This window comes from Camellia sinensis, chromosome 15 (assembly GCF_055761805.1).
Source record: "Camellia sinensis isolate YWXY chromosome 15, ASM5576180v1, whole genome shotgun sequence".
Classification (NCBI taxonomy): Eukaryota; Viridiplantae; Streptophyta; class Magnoliopsida; order Ericales; family Theaceae; genus Camellia; species Camellia sinensis.
Genome location: NC_138975.1, coordinates 86,816,361 through 86,836,186, shown reverse-complemented (window position 1 = coordinate 86,836,186; position 19,826 = coordinate 86,816,361). Strand labels below are relative to the sequence as shown.

The following is a 19,826-nucleotide window of genomic DNA, read 5'->3' as shown; positions in this document are numbered from 1 at the left end:
CAAAAAAAAAACTTTAACAAGTGGCTTATTTTATTTTCAATGGACTTCTTTAAAAAAATTATAATTTTTTTAGATCGAGCTAAAAGTAAAAAAAACTGATACTTGAAAACAAAATATAAATTAACCTATAAATCATAGCCAAAAAAAAATTCCAAAATTTTTGAAGGTGGAACAATATTTGAGCAGGTTCTAGGAGCGATGATTTTTTTTAATAATTTTTATTTATTTATTTTAATAAAAAAATCATGCTTGGTAAAAAAAAAACTCTTTTGTTAGTGAAAAAGTTGAATATATCCTTAACTTTTTTCAAATAAAAACTTAGGTATCATAGATCTTGAATTGAAACTAAAATCAATATCCATTTATAAGCAAATAGATTTTTTTTTTTTATTTAGTCAAACTGGTTTTTTTTTATTTTTTTTTATTTAGTCAAATTTTGCTTTCCTAATTTCTTATTTCCAATCAAACAATATTCCAAACAGTTGAAAAGAAAAGCGGCAAAAAATTGAGCTTTCACCGATTACAAAATTACACCATACTGTCCCCAAGAGAAAGAATGTGGTACTGTTTCAAACAAGGCCAAGAGGACTTCACTTGCACACACACAGCAGCTCCACTCTTATTTTCACCACCACCAACCACAACAATGATCAATCTGAAAATGATAGGATCAACCAATTACACACTGGAAGCTATCCAGGAAAATTTTGCATTCAACAACTATTCTAAACTAGTTCAAAATTCCAAAAGAACAACACATGTTTATACAAGTCGCTTATTTCTCCGTGAATTGAAAACTTAACTCTTTGGGTCACCCACATTACCAATGGACAAGTTGAACAAATTCTTCACAGCAGAAAAACATAATTGGCTTTATAAAATAATTATAATTATTGCCAATTCAAGTCCTCCCACAAGAGGATATATCTAGTTGACGACATCGAGCACCAACTTACGAGACTTGAGAACAGACCACCTCATGCGCCTGTAATAAGCAGCTTGAAGCAATGCCAATGACAGTACAAATATCCACTTGAATCCCATCTGCATTAAGAGAAGTACACGCACGAGAAATTAACTTACCTGCTAATGTAATGTCGTGTGATAATATTGAAGCCAACATACCAGTTTTCTCTCTTCCATTTCTGGTTCTGCAGCCCATGACAAAAATGTCACAACATCTTTTCCCATCTACACCAATATTAGAATATGAGCTTAACTGTCTCATATGATTTACGATAATAAGCACAACAATATAAAAGTACGAGAGAAACCAACCTGAGATTCCGTTGTGTAAGATAAATTGATGTATATTATTGATTGATATTATGTTATATATATTACAATGATTCATGATTCCTATATATAGAAGAGGGTGAGTGTGTAGTAGGTAAGGAGTAGGTGAAGTGGAGGTGGTAGTGGTGTAGTGGATTAGGTTTAGTGGAGTAGGTGAGGTGGTAGTGGTGTAGTGGGTTAGGTTTAGTGGAGTAGGTTTAAGTGGGTGAAGTAGGTGATAGGTTTTAACAGCCCCCCGCAAACTCAAGGGGGATAGGAACTAACCAACTTGAGTTTGGAGAGAGTTACAAAACAAGAAAATACATAAAAATAAAAGAGGATAGGTGACACTGTATGGTCGTGTCAGACCATTGGTGAAGACACTGGATGGTGGTGTCATAACGTTGTAGAGGACACGGTATGGGGGTGTTATAACGTTGTAGAGGACACTGTTTGGGGGTGTCATAACGTTGTAGAGGACACTGTATGGTGGTGTCAGACCGATGTAGAAGACAGTTTATGGGGTCATGTCGGACCGTTGTAGCTGACAATGTTGTGACAGTTGTTGTGACAGTTCTTGCTGAACCCTTGTAGAAACTAACCGGAATCAATGTCGGGACAGTTTACCAAGTCTTGTCGGACCCTTGAAGGAGCTAACCGGAATCAATGTCGGGACAGTTTACAGAGTCTTGTCGGACCCTTGAAGGAGCTAACCGGAATCAATGTCGGGACAGTTTACAGAGTCTTATCGGACCCTTAAAAAATACACTGTATGATGGTGTATATAGGCTGCCCAAATATATATATATATATGGATATATATAGTGAGCCCTCAAAAGTCGCGCCCTCAAAAGGCGCGCCCACTTCATCAAAAGGCGTGCCTGACAGAAAGCGTCGAGCCATCAAAAGGTGAGACGGAGACGCGGCGAGGCACGTGAGCGACAGAGTGGCGCAGGATGCGCGTGTCTGCCTTGGCTATATAACCAAGACGAAGGCAGAGGCTGAGGCAGAGACTGAGACAAAAAAAAAAAACTGAGAGAAACATCTGAAAAACTCTTCGTGTTCTGAGAGATTCGTGTTCTGAGAGAGAAACTCTGTAATATTCTGTAACACTCTGTTGCCCAGAAAATGGCCTCTTCGTCCCGCCCTCTGCTTACTCTCTTTCCCGACCTCAACAAGTCCACAAGAGAGATAACTGGTGCGGTGGCCCGTGAACCTCAACCAAACACCACTAGGTTTGCTCCGTTGAACTTTCCGATGCAGTCGGTGGAGCAAAAAATGGCGGTGCAAACTGATATTGAGGCCAATCAGTATACTTTGAAGTCATGTGTGGAGACCATGACGGCGGTCACAAACCTGTCGCACCGGCTGCAGAGTAGGACAAATGAGGTGCAACAGTTAAACTCCCAGCTGGCTCTGCTCCAACGCATGTATAAGGATGCGCGAGCAGAGATAAGTGTGTTAAAGACAGAAAACAAGGAGCTGAAGCGGAAGGCCACCGTGATGTTCCGTTTTGGAGGTCCGCCATATTCTGCAGTGGAGGAGCAGGGAGTAGTGATCATGCCCAGTGGAGTGGGAAACACGGAGGCAACACCGGTAAGGGCCGTCCAGGACGGAGGCAAGAAGAAGAGACCGGCGGCAGAGTAGAGAAGGGAAAAAGAAAAAATCCCGCCTGTGGGTGGGTGTTTGTGGGTGATGTTTTTTTTTTTTTTTTTTTTTTTTTTTTTGGTGTGTAAAATTGTGATCGGGGTTGATCCCGGAGAGGAATAAAATATGGGTGTTGTGCAAATTTGTAAATTGTTTGGTTTTTTTTTTTTTTTTTTTTTTTGAAAGAGGGGGAACACGCCCATGTGATAATAATAAAAAATAATGAGAATGAGAAGAAATGGGTTGGTACAGTGCAAGTGTGTTGGTAATATATTAAAATAAAATAAAAGAAATCCAATGGGGGTTTCGGAACCTGTGGGCTAGGATAGTGATGTGAATATATTAAAATGGGTAGGAGTGTCCATTTCTGCTTGAAGACTTCGTAAAGACCCATTCGGATGGTGGAATAGAGAGTCTGGCGGAGGATGGTGGCGGAGACGCCGGAGTACAAGGCGGCAACGCCTTCTGTCTGGAAGATCTTCACCCCAACCGAGATGAGACCCGCCTTCGGCGGCGGCGGCGGTTGAGTTGAAAGCAAAAGCAGTGGAAGGAGAGAGGTGCTGGTACAGTGAAACTTTTGAAGCACAAGGGAACTGGAAAAGTTCGGCTCGTTATGCGACAATCCAAAACCCTCAAGATCTGCGCCAACCATCTCGTTCTTCCGACGATGTCGGTCCAGGAACACACCGGGAACGAAAAGTCATGCGTTTGGCATGCAGCTGATTTCGCTGATGGCGAATTGAAAGATGAACTCTTTGCCATTAGGTTTGGGTCTGTTGAGAATTGCAAAACATTCATGGAAATGTTTCAAGAGGTAGCTGAATCACAAAAGAAAGAGGAAAACAAAGATGCATCTGCTGCTGCCAGGCTACTTGAGAAACTGAGTGTTGAAGATGAGAGAGCAGCAGAAGACAAAGCCAGTGAAGAGGTGTCTGTCATGGTCTGAGAGAGCCGAGAGGTAAGAGAGAGGAAGATGAAGTTACAGTCTGGGTATGTGTAGAGGTCCGGCGGGCGGCCAAGGCGAGCCCGCCGCCCGCCGGTGAAGCAAAATGAATAGGTTCTTAACCTAGCTCTGATACCAAATGCAGAGGTTTCAACTGGTTTGTTATGCTTCCAAGCCTCAGCCTCCGCTTCGGTTTATAAAGACCATGACGAAGAGGCCGACACGCGCTCTGTCGGTCACGTGCATCGCCGCGTGTCTGGCGCGCCTTTTGATGGCTCGACGCTCTTACATTTAACATTGCCCTATTATGCATAAAGTGTATCTCAGATCATTGGCTTGAATAGAAATATTTTGTTCAATGTACAAAAAAAAAAAAAAAAAATCTCGCCGCGTCTCCGGCTCGGGGGACTGTTAAAACCTATCACCTACTTCACCCACTTAAACCTACTCCACTAAACCTAACCCACTACACCACTACCACCTCACCTACTCCACTAAACCTAACCCACTACACCACTACCACCTCCACTTCACCTACTCCTTACCTACTACACACTCACCCTCTTCTATATATAGGAATCATGAATCATTGTAATATATATAACATAATATCAATCAATAATATACATCAATTTATCTTACATTGCAAGGGTACCATCTTCATACTCAACAGCACCATCGATAAGCATTTTAGGCATAGCAATGGCTCCCCCAGGAAAGTAAGGATTATAATGCAACCCTTCTCGAATCTACAATACCATCACAACTTGGCTGATTATGGAAAGAAACGTTACCCAAATTTACAGAAAAAACAATTTCAAAATGTAAGCAACCTTGTGGTGGTTAACCCTATTGTGTATTATCCTAACTTTCACAATTAATAAAAATACAACCACCCAAATATAAGTTAATCGGGAAATAAGTGAAACAGTATGAACATAGGCAATTCTTTTCACCAACAATCCTTGAAACACATGGGAGTGTTCTACCAAATAAAACAGATGGGGGGTGTATTATGCCTCTAATGAAAGCTTCTGCTTAAGCATACCTTTGAATCTGCTTATTCACCACGAAAGTCTACTTTTAATGCACCAAATCTAAAAAGTGAAATGCACCAACTACTAATGTCTAACAGAATATCAATGCAGACCCCAAAAAAATAAAAAAACACTACTTATAGATGGCGAAAGCTCCCATGCTATCATGAAATAAATCTCTCAGGAACACAACAATGACATCCATCTGTAAGTGACATGAATTAATTTGCATAAATGACAGTATCAGCATTCCACATGATGCAGAAAAGGCTAAACTACCTACCACCCCCCAGACCTCAAACAATGAATAAGAATAAGAAGAAGAAGCAGAGGACAAAGACAGACAGTTCCCTTGTAGAAATTTAATGTATAAAGAGAAATGATTGTATTATTGATTGTTGTATTATTATGTTTACAATGATCATATATATAGAAGAAAATGTGGTAGTAGGTGTAGGTGGTAGGTGGAGTGAAGTGGAGGTGGTAGGTGGAGTGGGTGGTAGTGGAGGTGGTAGGTGGAGTGGTGATTTATTATTTACAATTTACATTAACAGCCCCCCTCAAACTCAAGGAGGATAGGTACTAGCCAACTTGAGTTTGGAGAGAGTAACAAAACAGAAAAATAAGCTGACAATTAAAAAATGGGATAGGAGACACTGTATGGTCGTGTCGGACCGATGTAGAAGACAGTTTACGGGGTCATGTCGGACCGTTGTAACAGACACTGTTGTGACAGTTGTTGTGACAGTTTACGGAGTCTTGCTGGACCCTTGTAGAAACTAACCGGAATCAATGTCGGGACAGTTTACAGAGTCTTGTCGGACCAGAATGTTCCTCAGTAAGCTTGGCTTAGACTCCATAGCTCTCTGTATATACTAAATCTAGAGAGAGGGAGAGAGAGCCGTGGGTCTCCTTGGTTTGATGCCAGGAGAGTGTAAAAGAAATTGAGAGAGAGATGTGGAATTTGTGGCAGCGGAGTGAAGGAATGTGTGGAGGTCCGGCGGGCGGCCAAGGCGAGGCTGCCGCCCGCCGGTGAAGCAGAATTACTAGCTTCTTAACCTTGCTCTGATACCATGTAGAAATTTAATGTATAAAGAGAAATGATTGTATTATTGATTGTTGTATTATTATGTTTACAATGATCATATATATAGAAGAAAATGTGGTAGTAGGTGTAGGTGGTAGGTGGAGTGAAGTGGAGGTGGTAGGTGGAGTGGGTGGTAGTGGAGGTGGTAGGTGTAGTGGTGATTTATTATTTACAATTTACATTAACATAAAACTACGACCAGCATAAACCATTACAAATTTATGACCATTCTTTGGGTGCTGCTATTGCCACAGCAGCAGAGGCTACTAAGCCTTCAAGACAAAAGTTCTAAAATCTGGCCATAGTTGCATTCGTCTTTTTCTATTACTTTTATTTGATTATTACTTTCTGGGTATCAATTCATTAACCAAAGTGATTATCATTATGGAGCATCTACATGATGGCCAACTATAAAATTCTCCAAATGTGAACATACAAAACCATCATTGATCATACTACAAGTTCAAGAAGAAAGTTGCAGAAGAGACTACAAATCAGAACTTACTGAAACACCAGCAGGAGGATCATGGTAACCAGTTAGAAGGGCAAATACATAGTTCTGACCATTGTGACGAGCCTGAAACGCCAAATAGTAAGAAACTGTAGAGATAGATAAATAACAAAAAAAACCTTGAAATAAAGAAATTAAAAACAGAATAAAGGAATTTACTTTGGTGATAAGACTTAAATCTGGAGGATAGGCCCCTCCATTAGCAAACCTAGCAGCTTGTTCATTTGGATATGGCTGCAGAAAACGATCACTCAGTTTACCAGGCCGAGTAAACATTTCACCCTCATCATTAGGCCAATCAACGACCTCAATCTCAGCTGCCATAGCCTTTGTTTCCTCCTCAGTATATGCCACACCCACCAAGTCACGATATGAAATCAGGGACATTGAATGACAAGAAGCACAGACTTGCTGGTAAACTTGGTGACCACGACGGATCCTGTTTGTGTAAAATTGAACATATTAAGATTAGTGGAAGCATGAAACAGTAAAACAACTGCAAACAAGTGAATCAAAAAGCATTATGGCGTTCCAAAGGAAATGAATCTATTTAGAAGATATCATGTGTGAAACAATTCTTCAGCACCATGTTGCCGGCGGAATAGGAAGAAATATGTTTTGTAGTTAAAAAAGCTAAGAGAGGAGAATGGGATGAAAATATTTCATATTGATTTATCAAGAGAAGTGGTGATCTGATTAAGGCCGAAATGTACGTCATTGAGGCCGTTAATTAGAATCTCTTAACTTCACTTGCTGGTCAAACTGTATATTTTATGTGTGTTGAGTGTCAATCAGGTTGTGCATCGTCGGAGCATAAAATGAGCAAAAAGACAGAATTTGGGCAGAGTTGACTTTCCCGCACGTGCATTGACTTTTTCTGGGAAAGTCAAACCGACGTTTTAAACCTGTTTGGACGAGATTGGAAGGATAAAAAGGCAAGTAAAAGGATGGATCAGGGTTCGGAAGTTGTTTTGACCTAAAGGGAGAGGGTAGGGTTTGGAAAAGAAGAGAAACAAAAGCTCCAAGATGTCTCCCATGGTGGTTCCTTCTCCTTCTACCTCCTTTCACTCCTCCATGAGTGGCTAGTCTTTTTTTTCTAGGGTTTTGATGAAACCCTAGCCATGTAATTATTTAGTTTTCTTTTTTATTTTTAATTATGTAAAGGTTTGAACATTTGTATGGTGATTTAGAAGTTTGTTTTATATAATTTTCATTATTCTTTCGAATATTTGACTTTCTGTGATTGTTAAATGTTATCCATACAATTGTTTTCTTTTCCTTCACATTCAAGGTATGGGACAAACCATACTACGAGGAATGAGTCGTATCACTACCTTAGTTTAGAGTGAACGGTTCGTATTACTTGAGATAGTTCGTGCTCGTATATTGAATATGATGATCTTCTTGTTAAATGCTTTGAGCTTGTAGTTGCGAAGCATTAATCCGTTCAAACCATAGCATAATTGATTTTAATTAGAAACCCTAATTATGTGGTTAGTGGTGAATTCTCTACCCTAGGATTTTTCCCCAATTTAGTAAATCCAATTTCATTTATTATTGATAATTTAATTCCTTAGTTTAATTTATTTGTTATTAAATTAGGTTATGATCATTCAATCTTTTTATCAAAATTAATTTAGGAATTTAACAATTAAATTAGTTTAATTTCACAATAGTCCCTGTGGATCGATACCTGGACTTGCCATTATTCTGATTGAATTTGGTATAGTTTAGTATTTAATTTTGGTATGTTCAACGACCCACCAAATTTTGGCGCCGTTGCCGGGGAACTTCAGGCGAAATTAGTTAATTTAAAGTTACATTCTTATTTTAATTTTTAGTTTAGGATTTTATGCTTTTGGTGTTGCTAAGTGTGCAGAGCGTTTGAAATTGGAGCTATCACCTATGAAGCATGGACACGCCAGATTTCATGCCGTGGCAGTGTCTGACACGGGGACACGCCGGGGACACGTACGGGACACGCCGGATGGCGTGTCCCTTTAATTTAATTATTTTTTTTGCAGGGACACGGCGGAGACACGGCGGGGACACGCGTGTCCACAAAATCTGGACACGCGTGTCCTAGGAAGCACGGATACAGATACGGGATACGGATACGATACGGTACGGATACGGCGATACGACAAAATTTGAAAAATTAGGATACGGGTACGGCAGGGATACGTTCGTAAAAAATATTATTTTAACAATTTTTAGTAATGTAGTATGCATAAAAATAAAACCTAAAGCAAAAGACAACTTGATAAAGAAGAAAGATTTCTATAAAACTAAGAGTCTTCAAGGTCAATAGCTTCAACTTGTTCCCCTTCATCAGTGAATATCACAAGACCTTAGCTAAAGTCAAAAAATCATTCTTAAATAAAAATTTCAGCAAATATACTTTTTTAAGTCATCAATGATAGCCTAGGAAGCACGGATACGGATATGGTGATATGGAGATGTGGATATGGCGATATGTCAAAACTTGAAAAAGTATGATACGGGTACAGCGGGGATCCATTCGTAAAAAAAAAAAATTTTATAATTTTAATAATGTAATATGCATGAAAATAAAACTTAAAGTAAATTAATAAATAAAGAGAGGGATTCCTATTCACCTAAAAGTGTTCAAACATTCATAAAACATCCAAAACTAAAAGCAAAAGCAAATGCAAATTAAACATCATCCTTACATGCCAACATAAAAAAAAGAATGAGAGTAGAGAGAAGAAACGTGAGAGAGTGAGAAAGCGAGAGAGAAGTGAGAGAGACAACAAGGATACATCAATTTGACAAATTCTATTACTTTAACTCTCACTATATTCCTCTTATCAAAGAACTAAACAAAATATTATAAGTAATATGTAACTTCGAGTATCCGATACTTTAAAATTAAGTATCCGATACTTCAAAATTAATAAAAAATTAATTAAGAAGTATCCGATATTTTTAAGAAGTATCCGATACGTATCCGCGAGTATCCGAGGAGTATCGGTATCCGATAAGTATCCGATACGGATACGTCACCCTTTTTGAAGTATCCGTGCTTCATAGCGCGTGTCCAAATCTGGACATAAAGAGCAAAAGAGAAGAGTAGGAGAAGAGTAAAGGTCAAGACACAAACCTGGTCTTCAATCCAGTCGAGTCGCCTGTCAACCTCCATTCAGTCGACCACCGTAAGTCACTCTCTCTCTCTCTCGCCTGTCGACCTCCACCCATGACCTCGACTGGACTCGCCTCGCCTCGCCTGTCGACCTCCATCCGTAAGTCTCTCTCTCTCGTCCCTGTCTCTCGCTCTCTCTCTCTCTCGTTCTCGCATCGATCGCGTCTCTCGCGATCGCGATCGCGATCGCCATCGCATCTCTCGCTCTCTCTGCTCGATCTCTCTGCTCGATCTGATCTGATTCATATAATATATATATATATATATATAATATATATTTATTAGGTTTAATTCATATATAATATACATATATATATTTATTAGGTTTAATATTAATGTATTTATTTGGTATAATATATATATATGTGTGTATTTATTTAATATTATTAAAAATATATATTAGGTATAATATAATATATATATATATATATTTATTTAATATTAATAAAAAGGCATATCTTATATCTTATATAATATGTATATATATAAGATATAATATATACTTATACATATCAATCACAAAAAAATAGTAGAAAAAAAATAAAAATAAATTAATAGAATCATATTTATTTAAAAATATAATAATTAAATAAAATAATTAACTTGTATTAAAATAAAAATATTTATATAAAAAAAAAATTGCTGTGTCCCCAGCCGTGTCTGTGTCCCCATTTTTTTAAAAATGCCGTGTCCCGTGTCCGTGTCCGTATCCGTATGCGTGTCCGTATCCGTGTCCGTGCTTCATAGGCTATCACTGAAGTGCAAGCGGAGCGCAGCCGAGCTTCAAAAAAAAAAAAAAAAAAAAACCGCAGCGCTAAAGTGAGTAAACAGAAGCAAACACTTACAAACAAAGCACCAAAGTGCTAAAACGGAAGTCAAAGCTCAAACAGAGGTTGGAGACAACGTCTACACGTCAAGCATCCGCAAGACGAGTAAAGCGTTTTCGTTAAACCGTTGTGAGTATTTCTTCCTTTGGTATTTTGCTTTCATACTTAGTGCACAGAGTCGGAACTTGTTGTGTGTGTTTGGGTAGTGTATGCATGGGCGTCGTTCTTGTCGCCCTGAATTGTGGTGTTTAGACCTTGAACTAGAAAGGACCCTTAGGAGACCTAGGACCTCTGCCCGTATTCCTAAGCTTGAATATTTATACATTGAGCCATTAGAGATGACAGATCCTAATGTCCCGAATGTGCCTAACCGGACACTTAAGGATTATTTTACACCCACCGCATATACATCACCATCATGCATCCAATTACCCAATACCACTGTTGGTCATTATGAGATTAAGTCCAGCACTATACAAATGCTCCCATCATTCCATGGACTAACTCATGATGACCCTTATAAGCATTTGAATGAATTTTTGGAAATTTGCTCGACAGTGAGGATCCAAAATTTCACAAATGAGGCCTTAATGTTGCGATTGTTTCCATTCTCGTTAAAGGATAAAGCCAAACACTGGCTAAATTCTTTACCTGCTAATTCAATCACAACTTGGGACCAATTACAGCAACGGTTCTTGGAAAAGTACTTTCCCATAGGTAAAACCAACCAGCTTAGGCGAGCCATCACAAACTTTGCTCAAATAGATGGCGAGCAATTCCATGAGACGTGGGAAAGACTTAGAGACCTTCTCCAACAGTGTCCTCACCACCAAGTGCCTAATTGGCAACTTGTTCAAACATTTTATTATGGCTTAACTGAGCCGCACCGCCAAATGGTGGATTCGTCCTGTGGTGGGACATTTATGTCTAAAAATGATGCCGAGGCATGGCAATTGTTTGAGAACCTAAGTGATAATTCCCTTCACCATGCATCCGCAGCCCGGCAAGTCCGGCAACCCGTAGTTGGAGCCCCGAAAAGAGGGGGCATTTATGAGGTCGGGCAAAACCTAGAGTTAGCCCAACAAGTAGAGGCACTATCCCGTAAGATAGACCACTTATTAGCTACGGGACATACCCCTACCCAGCAAGATCAGCCTCAATTCCGTGAGGCATGTGTTATATGTGCGAGCCCTGCTCATGACTTGAGTGAGTGCCCTTCGGCATCACAATTTCCGGAGTTAGTCCAAGAGCATGTGGATGTGGCTCAAGGATTCTCTAAACCGGGTAATGACCCATACTCCAACACATATAATCTGGGATGGAGAAATCACCCTAACCTCTCATGGAGACCCCCTTCACAAGGCACTTCTTATAATCCTCCACCACCAAGGCAGAATTTCAATAATTTTGCCAACCAATCATCCTACCAACCACCGCAACCTTATCGACCCCTACAACTGTACTGGCAACCACAACCCCCGCCTATTCCTCAGGGCAACTCTGTCTTTGAGACTTAGGTGTTGGAAGTTCTCTCAGAACTTAAGGGGTTAGCACCAATAGTTCACTCCCACACTCACTCTATTGCCAACATAGAGACCCAATTGGGTCAAATAGCTAACTACATGAATCGGAGAGAGGAGGGAAAATTACCAAGCCAAACTGTGGCCAACCCTAAGGGACAATACGGGGCAGAGAGTTCGGGTGGGAATGGTAAGCAACATGAGCAAGTGCAGGCGGTGGTTGCTTTGAGAAGTGGTTGGGAGGTAGAGCCTCAGTCGGTTGCGCCAGATGCAACTAGAGTTAAGAAGGGTGACATTGGGGGTACACCTAATGAGAGCAAGGGTGAGGGGGAAACACTTAAAGAGGGATAAGTTAGTCCCTAGCACTCCATATGTGCCTAAGGCACCCTTTCCCCAATGCCTCGATACACCGTCCACTTTTAATAAGAAGGTGGCATCTATGGAGGCAATGATGGATGTCTTTAAACAGGTAAAAATCAACCTCCCCCTGTTGGAGGCGATTAAGCAAGTACCATCATATGCCAAATTTCTAAAGGACCTTTGTATGCAAAAGCGTAAATCTAGGACACATGTGTCCCAAAAGGTTCTACTCACGGAGCAAGTAAGCTCCATCTTGTTGAATGACACACCTCCTAAGCTTAAGGACCCGGGTGCCCCAACCATTGCATGCATTATAGGGGACCATTTCATTGATAGGGCCTTATTAGATTTAGGGGCTAGTGTCAATTTATTGCCATACTCTGTGTACGAGGAATTTGGGCTTGGCGAGTTGAAGCCCACTACTGTTACTCTTCAGTTGGCTGACCGGTCCCTCAAAGTGCCACGTAGCATGATTAAGGATGTGCTAGTTAAGGTTGAAGGTTGATAGGTTCTACTTCCCTGTTGACTTTTTGGTGTTAGATATGGAACCGGTAACCAGTTCTAAGAAACAAATCCCGGTGATCTTAGGTCGACCTTTCTTGGCTACGGCCAATGCATGCATAAATTGTCGGACCGGGGTTATGGAAGTTTCATTTGGCAACATGCAAGTGAAACTTAATGTTTTCCAAGCATCCCAACAACCTCATGAGAGAGAGGAGTGCTTATTAGTGGATATTGTGGATGAGATTGTGGAGGAGGCTTTGCCCTCCATTCTTGTAGAGGACCCTTTAGAGTAGGTCATTTTGGGTTTGAAAATTTTGATATTGATGGGTCAGTTAAGGAGGTTTTGAAATTGTTGGATGCGGGTATCATATACCCCATCTCAGATAGCAAGTGGGTGAGTCCCAAACAAGTTGTGCCCAAGAAATCGGGCATCACCGTTGTTGAGAATGAGGGAGGAGAGTTAGTCCCCATACGAACCACTACTGGGTGGCGAGGCTGCATTGATTATACGAGACTAAATTCCTCGACTAGGAAGGATCATTTTCCTTTACCCAGGGGTTTGATGGACCCATTTTATTATGATTGATAGATTGATTCCTTATTCTCTTTTCTTTCCCTTCTATGTTATTTTGTTTTTCTTTGTTCTCGCCATGCTTTATTTGCGTCTAGGAGACTTTAAATCCTCTAAAGGTGTAATTCCTTTGTTGTTAGCCGTGCCCGAACGGCATCTGACGGTCTGGTATAGCCACCTAACCGTGCTTGTAGTGAGTTCCTAGGAGACCAACTGAGACGGTGAAAACTAGAATTCGAATGGCAAAGCCTAGAACACAAAGGTTTGGAATTTCCGAGACTAGAGTCTGATTTAAATACCCAGGGGTGTGGAGATTGCTTCAAAACTACCTCGACTTGAACTCTGTATGGCAGCCCCATAGGTTGAGGTAGCTTTATGCGCCTCGATTTTGGATACCGAATCAACCTAGTCTGTCACCCTGTCGGAGAATAGGGAAAGTTACAAACACAGTTAGGGAGAAAAGTAGTACCCGTGGTTTTCGCGTGAAGATTATACCTTTAGTGGGCATTCCGTTATTTTCTTATGTACTATATTTATTTTGGATGTCAATTGAAGGTAGAAATGCTTAATTTTGATTTAAAAAAAAAAAGTTGTTTTATTTGTTAATTGTTGTTTAAAAAAAAAAGAAAAAAGAAAAAAAGAAAAAAAAATGTGTTATACTTGTTCAATTTTACAAATATATATATATATATATATATAAAAATAAAAACAAAATCTGTCTTGTACTAAAAAAAAAAAAAAAAACAATTTCCCGCATGTGTGGCACTGTGCACGCACATGCGGCACCATCTCACCAAAACATAGTTGTGCACTGCTAAATAAGCAAGTGCGGGCGGAGCATCGTTGACCAATCCGCACGTGCGGCTTGGGCCCCGCACGTGCGGGACGACGATTCAAAAAAAAAAAAATATTTCGCGCAAAGTTGACAAATCGCCGCAGCTGCGGGCCATGTGCGGAACATTGCTGCATTTGGTTTTGTTTTTTATTTTATTATTATTATTTTTTTCTTTTCTTTTTTTTAATTTATTGATGTAAATAATTTTTAACTAAATACATAAATAAATTTTAAAAATAAATAAATAAATATACAATTAAAAAAAAATCGTTTTATTTATTTAGTTATTTATTTATTTATTTTTATTTTCTATTTTCTATTTTCTATTTTCGTTAAAAAATAAAATAAAATAAAATAAAATTAAAAAAAAAAAACCTAAGAAATCATGGTGTTAACAATAATCTTAATTTAGTTTTTTTTTATTTGCTATATTTGTTTAGTTTAAATTGCTTCCTAATGATTCTGGTTAGTTTAATTAGTTAATAGATTTTGGTTTTATTTTTATGTTTATTATACTTGTGTAGTTAGTGATGTTATTATTATTTTTCTTCTATACTGGAATTGTTCATTTAATTAATAAGTAGTTTAGTTTTTATTTTATTTTATTTTCTTCTCTTCTATTAAAAAAACATCGGTTAGTTTAGGTTTTTTTTTTTTTTCTATACTTTAGTTTCTTTTGTAGTTTAGTTATTTTATAGTTTAGTTTAGTTTAATTTCGTTTATAATTTAGTTAATTTAATTTAAGGTCATTTTTTATTCATTTATTTAATTATTTTCGTTTTTATTTACCAAAAAAAAAAAAGAGGGGAATTGCATGTGGGACATTAGTGGACCAACTTGTGCTTTCATATTTTATTTTATTCTCATGATTGGTTCTACGGCTTTGTGTCTATTTGCTTTTGGTGTGGGCAGGCTATGAGTCGAACGTGTATCTGCTCGGGCCTCCAAAAAAAAAAAAGCCAGAGGTCCCAGCATTTCCCGCCACCGCCACCACCGGCTTCCCCGTAGTCCCCACTTGTATATTGCTGTCTCTTTTATTTTTATTTTTATTTTCCTTTTTAGTTCTTTTTTTTTTCTTCAAAAAAATAAAAAATAAAAAATAGTGTGAAGTGTATATATGTTACTCTCTGCCTTTCTGGATGTGCACCTACAATTGTGGTAATATTTTCTCATTTCTCTTTACTTTTTCATTGAGGACAATGCCATATTCAAGTTGGGGGATGAGGGTTATATTTTCTTTTGTGCATTCCTATTTGACTCATAATTCATGCTTATACCTGTTTCACTTAATTGCATTACTTCACCTGATGTGACTTTTTGCTAGTAGAGTAATGATATTTGCATATGTTAATTAGAGAGCATAGTAGACTTGTATGAAAAGAGTTTATTGGGTAGATACTTGCATGCCATGTTTGCACGAGGAGAGTTGTCTATGTTTGTGGTATTAGTACACTTGTCATGAGTATGCCTTAATTCACATGAACACACTATCATAGCAGTGATCTTTTTATTATAATCTCTGGTGTACATCATTGATAATAGCTAGAGTTGCAAAAAAGAATAAATGAGGAGCCAAGATTCTTTAAAAAAAAAAAAAAAAAAAAAAACCACTTGACTAGTTTGGGTCCGTAGCCTTTTTAACTCGAGTTATTAAGCCCGTAGGGGTGTCTCTACACCCAATGCCCTAAAACCGTCTGGTTTGGGAGTCATTGGCCCAATGCTTGTTACATGGGTTAATTAGAAAGCTTAAGGGACATGGACATTGCACAGTTAAGGAAAAATAAGAAGAATGACTTGTTCGGATTCGTAACCTTTTCAACTCGAGTTATTAAGCCCGTATGGGTGTCTTTACACCTAGTGCCCTAAAACCGTCTGGTTTGGGAGTCATTGGCCCAATGCTTGTTACATGGGTTTATTAGAAAGCTTAATGGATCAGGACATTGCACAGTCATTTAAAAAAAAAAAAAAAAAAAAAAAAACTACTTTTGAAAATCTTGGCTGCAACAGGTTAGTTTTTCTGTATATGATGGGTGTTATTGCGAGTTACACTGGGCCATTATAGTGGATAGTTAACTAATATGGAGATTGCACTTTACACCGAGGGTACTCATGACTTGTCTACTAGCATGCACAAGTTTAGGGAACTTTACTTTTGTATTAACTGAATTGTGGTTTTGACTCAATAGGTTCCTTCATGCTTGTCCACTGTGTCTTTAATGACTCATGATGTCTAAATATCACACTGTAGTGGCACATAAGTTGATTGTTAGGTGGAGTAGTGTAGTCATTTGTTGTTGAGTATATATGAATATGTTAATGTTTGTGGGTATCATTTCGGGAAACCCTCACGAACGAGACTTTACTCGTCCACTTGGGGTAACTTTGTGGTTTAAAGGCTTGTTGCATATGCTAAATGCAACCGTTTTCCCACGAAAGAGGAAATAGATAGATTTTGTTTAATTTTATTTTATTTTACTTGCATGAGGACTAGCAAGTATTAAGTTGGGGGATGTGATTAAGGCCGAAATGTACATCATTGAGGCCATTAATTAGAATCTCTTAACTTCACTTGCTGGTCAAACTGTATATTTTATGTGTGTTGAGTGTCAATCAAGTTGTACATCGTCAGAGCATAAAATGAGCAAAAAGACAGAATTTAGGCAGAGTTGACTTTTCCGCACGTACGTTGACTTTTTTCGCACGTGCGTTGACTTTTCCGCACGTGCGTTGACTTTTTCTAGGAAAGTCAAACTGACGTTTTAAACCTGTTTAGACGAGATTGGAAGGATAAAAAGGCAAGTAAAAGGCTGGATTAGGGTTCGGAAGTTGTTTTGACCTAAAGGGAGAGGCTAGGGTTTGGAAAAGAAGAGAAACAAAAGCTCCGGTGGTTCCTTCTCCTTCTACCTCCTTCCACTCCTCCATGAGTGGTTAGTCTTCTTTTTCTAGGGTTTTGATGAAACCCTAGCCATGTAATTATTTAGTTTTCTTTTTGATTTTTAACTATGTAAAGGTTTGAACATTTGTATGGTGATTTAAAAGTTTGTTTTATATAATTTTCATTATTCTTTCGAATATTTGACTTTCTGTGATTGTTAAATGTTATCCATACAATTGTTTTCTTTTCCTTCACATTCAAGGTATGGGATGAACCATACTATGAGGAACGAGTCGTATCACTACCTTAGTTTAGAGTGAACGGTTCGTATTACTTGAGATGGTTCGTGCTCGTATATTGAATGTGATGATCTTCTTGTTAAATGCTTTGAGCTTGTAGTTGCGAAGCATTAATCCGTTCAAACCATAGCATAATTGATTTCAATTGGAAACCCTAATTATGTGGTTAGTGGTGAATTCTCTACCCTAGGATTTTTCCCCAATTTAGTAAATCCAATTTCATTTATTATTGATAATTTAATTTCTTAGTTTAACTTATTTGTTATTAAATTAGGTTATGATCATTCAATCTTTTTATCAAAATTAATTTAGGAATTTAACAATTAAATTAGTTTAATTTCACAATAGTCCCTGTGGATCGATACCTGGACTTGCCATTATTCTGATTGAATTTGGTATAGTTTAGTATTTAATTTTGGTGTGTTCAACGACCCACCATAATCTATGATTAAAATGGCTAGCTCTCAGATGCACAACTGAGAAGTGAAACAAGAAATTATCAAATTGGAAAATTAAGGCTTAAGTAGTTTCAATTCAAGGATTGACCATAAATCAACCAAGCTGCAACAAGTTGCAACAATAGGCGGAATGATTTAAAAAGCAGTCCACAGATGACCTACTTCATCAGGCTAAAGATGTATTCAACTGCAATAGAAAGCATCTAAAAAGCATGTCATAGGCTCAACAAATACTCACGAAGCATGGTCATATGAACTAAGAATGCCTTCATGAGGCCAAGGATAGTTTGGACAAGGTAGACCATGTTCAGCCTCATCAGCAGCTGCTATCGTTGTGAAGCTCAAAAGCCCGATACACCTGCTCCAAGAAGTGCAAATGCTCTCAGGGAATTCATTCCAGCACAAATCAAAAGTTCAAATTGCAAGTATGAAGTGAAAAAAAATAAAATATAAATAAACAAATAAAATTAAATAACCTAGTCCCGGACTCCCAACCCCGATATAACAACCACTTTTATCCAACACCACCCTTGCCCAACCAAGAATAACACTGATTCAACACCAACACTTTTCAAAGTCAGTTGCAACATGCATAGCCATTGGTTCAAAAAAAATTCCTTTCTTTAAGTTTTGCGTATATGAAATGGCAAACACATCAAAACAATACTAAATTCTTGGAAAAAAAACTGGAGAAGACCACAAAGAAAAACAATTATGAGAGTAAGATTCTAATTTCGTATTATGTTCCACATAAATTAAGTTTATAAGACCAAAAATAAAATTGTACAACTGATAAATTGGGAATGCTTGTGCAAATATTAATATATTATGAGTGAATTACTTAAAAACCTCACAGCTTTAAAACAAGGAACTTCCCTAACGCTGTGTTTGGTTGGAAAACTTGGGAAGAGATTTGAAAAAGGAAAGGGAAAAAGGTAGGGTGAAATATGAATAAAATATACTTACATTTCACCAAATTTCACACACATTTTCCCTTTCCATTTTCAAATCCCTCCCCAAATCTCCCAACTAAACACACCATAAAGGTGCAACTTCCTGAATTGTGCCAATAATTTATTAGAAACTAAAAATAGAAGTATTTCCAAGCAGCTCATATTATGTCTCTCCATGACGAATTTTCAAGGACTTTTTGAAAGTTTAGAAAAAACAAAATAAACTTGAAGTGCATCTTATAATTTAAAATATTCTATCTTCAGTTCAATTTGAACTTCATAATGACGAAATCCTTAACAAACATCTCTGTTTAACCACCTAGAAAGGGATATCTTCGCTCACAACGTTGATCAAGACAAGACATCAAAAAGAACGACTCTGAAATAACTTCCAGACTATGATCTCATTGAGTTGGAACCTCATCTTATTTCTAGCTTGAAACAGGGAAAAAACAGAGAAAATAAAAGGCATGAAACAATACAAGCTAACCATTCACACATGGCAGGTCATCATTATAGTAAAGAACCAAATGATATATGGCATGCATGTAGATGTAGTTCACTTCTGAAAGCCATTGTGCAACATTTTTATAAGGCTGTGCTTGTTTCAGTGTGAGAAATCTCCCAGAAACCATTTTTAGTTAGTCCCCCCCCCCCCCAAAAAAAAAAAAACAAAGGGTAAACGGTAAAGATTCATGTTCATGAACTTGTTAGATGATACTCATTGCAATTGGACAGCCTAACAAATGCTTCAATCTCTTTCTAAGCGATTTGACCAAACACACAAAAAATAAAAAGGTTTTCATAGATAACCTTCCATTTGGTACCTTGAAAACAGTACACCCAAGACTGAACTCCTTAACTAAAACTTCACATATTTTGTCTCTAGTATTTGTTTCAGGAAAAGAATAAAAAAAAGAAAAAAAAAAAAAGAGGAAACAACATATTTTGTGGGAACGAG

The 19,826-nt window shown here is 38.1% G+C and overlaps 1 pseudogene across 1 annotated transcript; it reads right to left on the bottom strand.

Annotated features, from left to right (window-relative positions):
- Positions 1-489: 489 nt before the first annotated feature.
- LOC114259350 (cytochrome c1-2, heme protein, mitochondrial-like) lies at positions 490-18,316 on the bottom strand (annotated as a pseudogene). Its single transcript, XR_014356334.1, has 8 exons — positions 18,151-18,316; positions 6,660-6,939; positions 6,495-6,566; positions 4,508-4,614; positions 3,236-3,482; positions 1,279-1,317; positions 1,126-1,191; positions 490-1,044 (listed from the first exon to the last, which is right to left on the bottom strand). The product of XR_014356334.1 is annotated as a cytochrome c1-2, heme protein, mitochondrial-like (transcript).
- Between the last annotated feature and the right edge of the window lie 1,510 nt (positions 18,317-19,826).